Source organism: Chelonoidis abingdonii, chromosome 1 (genome assembly GCF_003597395.2).
Source record: "Chelonoidis abingdonii isolate Lonesome George chromosome 1, CheloAbing_2.0, whole genome shotgun sequence".
In the NCBI taxonomy this organism is placed as follows: domain Eukaryota; kingdom Metazoa; phylum Chordata; order Testudines; family Testudinidae; genus Chelonoidis; species Chelonoidis abingdonii.
The window spans coordinates 259,527,890-259,532,509 of NC_133769.1; the positions used below are offsets into that span (position 1 = coordinate 259,527,890).

The 4,620-nt window shown below is 49.7% G+C and overlaps 1 protein-coding gene across 1 annotated transcript in view; it reads left to right on the forward strand.

The window, feature by feature from the left end:
- GRTP1 (growth hormone regulated TBC protein 1) overlaps nucleotides 1-4,620 on the forward strand; it is a 102,357-nt gene that overhangs the window by 73,064 nt on the left and 24,673 nt on the right. The window lies entirely within an intron of this gene.

Consider the following 4,620-nt stretch of genomic DNA (forward strand, 5'->3'; position numbering starts at 1 on the left):
AAGAGATCCCATGTGCGGAAGAGGTAGTGGAGAGTGACATCACTGAGTTCCCACTTGTGGTTGAGGTAGGGAGTCCTGCTGAGTGCGTCAGTCAGGGAATTTTGGGTGGCCAGGAGGTGCGTGGCTTGGAGCATCACATGGTGTTTGATGCACCAGTTCCAAAGGTGGATGGACCCTGAACAGAGGAATGGAGGCTTGATGTTGCCCTGTTTGTTGATGTGGATGAACACTGCTATAGTGTCTGAGAGCAGCTGACTGTTGTGGTTGGATCAGAGGAAGAAATGCCTGGCGTGCTAAATGAACTGCCCACACTTCTACGACATTTGTGGATTTCGGCCTCTCGCAGTGTACAGATGCCCTGTGCTGTGTGATAGTCTGGGTAGCCACCCCATCCCGCAAGAGAGGTGTCCGTTGTGATGGCCTGCAGGATGGGGGAGATGAATGGGGTGCTGACCAAACTTTGCAGGGGTCAGTTCACTAGGTGAGGGAAGAGAAAATTGTTTGGGTGACAATGACTTGCCTCCAGATGGTCCATGTGGTGTCTGTAAAGGGAGAGGAACCACAGTTGGAGGCAATGCGTGTGGAGACATGCATGCATGCAGTGTCACATAGGTGCAGGCCGCCATATGCCTGAGGAGGGAGAGGCAACAGCAGACCACGGTGCAAGGGTTGTGGCATAGGTCCGTCACCTATGGCTATCAGTGTTGTAAAGCAGTCGGCTGGAAGGAAGGCCTGTGCTGCAACTGAGCCGAGCCATGCCCTGAAGAAGCTGATCATCTGCGTAGGCACAAGCACTGACTTCTCGTTGATGCAGACACCCAGAGAGGGCAGGAGAGCATGAAGAGAGACCGAGATGGAGTCTGTGGGCTGGATATACCGAAGGGCATGGAGGTGATGGTGGAACAGGTGCTGCGTGTGCAGGGGACCGCTCCACATGGGCAGGTAATGGGGTTACTAACATTTCCCACAGATCCTTTGTGTGTTTCACTTTACCTTTGAGGCAGACAAGCTTGGGTGCTGGTGCACGACATCTCACCCAACCCGGCATGGCTCGGGGAGAAAACACTGCGCTTAGAAGCAGCCCTTGCTGGGGACTTTGATTCTTTGTTCATGAGTGCTTCCTACTCTCATGTCTGGGAGTGCCAGTGGGGCCAAATGTGGGGTGTGGGAAGTGCTGGGACACATACTGAAGGTCCCAGCTAAGCATGGGCATGCGGTCCCACGGCTTCCTCCATGAGATGTATCCGGGGTGAAAGTAACTTTAAGGACTTACTGGTACTCTGGAGCCCTTGGGAGGGGAGGGGCCTTAACTGGAAGAGGCAGGGCCTTTAAATCCCCGGGCACTTTAAATCACCATCGGAGGGGGCCCTAGTCTCTGGCGGAGCTTTAAAGGGCTTCGGGCTCTGCTGCAGTAGCGGCAGCCGGGAGCCCCAGGCCCTTTAAATCCATGCAGGAGCCCTGCTGCCCCTACCCCAGGGCTCCAGCAGTGGGACTCAGGTGGCAATTTAAAGGGCCCTGAAGAGTAGTGGCAGTGGGAGCCCTGAGCCCTTTAAATTGCCACCTGAACCCCAGGATCGCAGCAGCAGCTGGTGGCTTGGGCAGTGATTTAAAGGGCCCGGGACTCTGGCTGCTGCTACCACCCTGGACCTTTAAATCGTCCCCAGAGCCCTGGAGGCAGCAGTAGGTCTCCAGTGGCTATTTTAAGGGCTGGGGTGGTAGCAGCTGCCGCAGCCCTGGATCCTTTAAATAGCCGCTAGAGCCTTGCCACTGCTACCCCAGGGCTCCGGGGACAATTTAAAGGGCTGGGGGCCATAGCTGCGGCAGACACCCTGGGCCCTTTAAATTGCTGCCAGGGGAAACTGATCTGCCTCGGTATGGCGCACCGGCTCTGGCTTACTTTCACTTCTGGATATATCCTGAGGTGGTGATCCTGTACCTCCCAAGTCCAGGGCAGGAAAGACACACTGAGTGGTGATATAAGCATCCCTGAGGCAATACTGACAGCTCTGGGGCTCATTGCTCATGGAGAACAAGAACAGGCATGAAACTTAGTTTTTAAAACCTGGAATATAGGGCAGAGTTTCTGGGAGGGAGGGCCTCTGATTAGCAACTAACTACATGTATTATTTACACTAACTATGCTGAAAAAACACCAAGAAGAAACTGGACACAAGGGAATAGCTTACTTTCTTAGGCCTGCTCTACACTGAGTCAAGTTGACCTAAAGCAGCTTATCTCAAGCCCTGCTGATGTGTTCTTCTACACAGCCATAACTCCACAGCCAGGAGAGGCATAGGGCTTATGTCTGTGTAGTTAGGGTGACACAGTGTCCATGTAGACATTCCAGGTTGCTCCTGTTGGCTGTCATTCTTGTCAATTTCATAGCTGGAGCTGTCACCCTGGGGACAATGGGAGATTCCAGGTGGAGCTCAACTGCCCCCAGGCTCTCTGCTTGGAGCCAGGCTGCTGCCCGGCTCCTGAGCTTGGAACCTAGGGGGCAGTGCAAAGAGTGAAGAGCCTGGGCTCTCAGCCCACCCCCAACTGCCCTTCTTAAGTCAGTGGAAGTGCTGCTGGTGAAGATGTGCAGCACTGACAGGAGGGTAATGTGGACATGAACTACCCCAATAATTACTGCAGTGGCTAACTTGACCTAACACAGGTTGACTTAAGCTTATAGTATAGACATGCCCTTAATGAAAAGGCTGAGTGTGAAGGCACACAGGTTCTGACCCAGGCCTTGCAGTGATAAGAGGGAACAGAAGAGATGTCAACCCACATGGTCTATTATAACCTCAGTGTAGAGGCAGAGGGGAGACTGACTGTTGTTAACCCAGCCATGCAGCAGGTGCTAGGAAAACCTTCCAGCTCTGGTCCAGGGCACACCTGCAACTGGATTACATATAAGGACCATCACTTGAAGAACTTCCTTTTACTGTATGTGAGAGTATGGTGTGACTCAGCAGCTTCATTACCATATGTAAGGTGTAAGTGTGTGGGGTTCCTGTGAGACTGATGCTAGGGAGCAAAGTAGGAGAGAGTGTTTAGTGTGGGCACTTGTAAGACTTGGCATCAGAGCAGTGCAGGCATAGGCAAGGGAGACTCCTCTAACTCTTGTATACAATACAGGTCCCATTGTATTTTCAGCAGATGGCTCATTGGACTTCAAGCTTTGACTGTGTTCCACTCCAGTAGTTAACAGGATGTATTAAATGGCAAGTTTCCTTCCTTCCTAGATGAAGGAGAAAGTACCATTAATGCTAGACCTAAATGTGTATTTCCTAAGCAACCAGCCTCTCTACTACCTTTGAACCTATGTCAGAGCTACAAAAAATGAAATGGCTGTGTGAGGGAAAGCCTCTCTCCACCCCATGCTGGCAGGTTTGAGTCTTCAGTATTCTGCATTGGCCTTGTAGGACTACTGATTGACCTCCTCACTGTATTATCACTCACACTAAATAGGTACAGCAAAATACAAGTTAACAGTGATAGTGTGGCAAAGCATATCAACAGACTTAGCACAGGATTCTACACAGTATTAAACTGTAAAACTTTTACAGTTGGGTGGTGTGCTGGCAGAGGGCATGTTGGAGTCAATGCTGGTTTTGAGAGCATAATACCAGTGGGCAAGTGTCCAGCTTGATGATAAATGGTAGCATACTAGTGCATTAGAAACAGACCCTTTGCCCATAATCCTAGTTTCCTTTGCAAGAGGCAGCACTGTCAGATTTCTGCCTCTTCCCACATAATGTCACCCAGATAGTATCTTTCTTTTATAAAATAGTTTAAATGGCTCAAACCCAACCCTGAACTAAGGCAGAATGAACAGCTTCCAACTCTTAAAAAAAAAACAGGCCCAAGGGAGAACTGTGTGTTACAAGACCTCAGCATCTGCTAGTACAACCCCCTCGCTCCTGCCACAGGCATCAGACTCCACTGAAAGGATGGGCCTGCACACTGAGGATTTTATGCCCTGCTGTAGGAGAAGAAATGCAGGCCAGTGATAAAACTAGCTCTGATCTGCTTAATTGTAGTAAGTTGCTAAACCTTGCCAGCCATTGCCTAATGGTAAAGGATTCCACCTATGCAGTGGATACATCTCAAAATTTTTTTGGCCACCTTCCTGCCTGCCAGAGAAAAATGTAGAAAGTCAAGCTATTATCAGACCCCTTACAATACTCTACTACTCCTTGTAGTAGTAATCGAGTCAGCATAACAGTGGTGTGTGATCTGTCAGCTACAAGTGCTATTTTAGTGTGTGTAAACTTGATGGGTATACTGAGGTTGAGTTTATGTGCACACTGCAAGGAGAAGTGGGACTATAGCATGAGTATGTATACCTGCCTATAGAAGTGTCAGTGAAGCTATGGCGTCACACAGCTAGCAGTGACCCTAAATATGTACAGACATTGCTAGCCTGTGCTGAAGCCCATGCCACTAGAGCTCCAGTGCTGTTTTTAGCGAAGCTCAGCTGGCATGCTCATCCAGGGTGTAATATCTCTGCTGAAAGATTAAAATAGACTAAGGGTAGATGTAAAGTGAGTGGTACATGCAGCTGCACTGGTTGATCAGATTTTTTTTTAAAAAGCAAGAACAATGTTGTAGAGAAAGGTATTGACACTA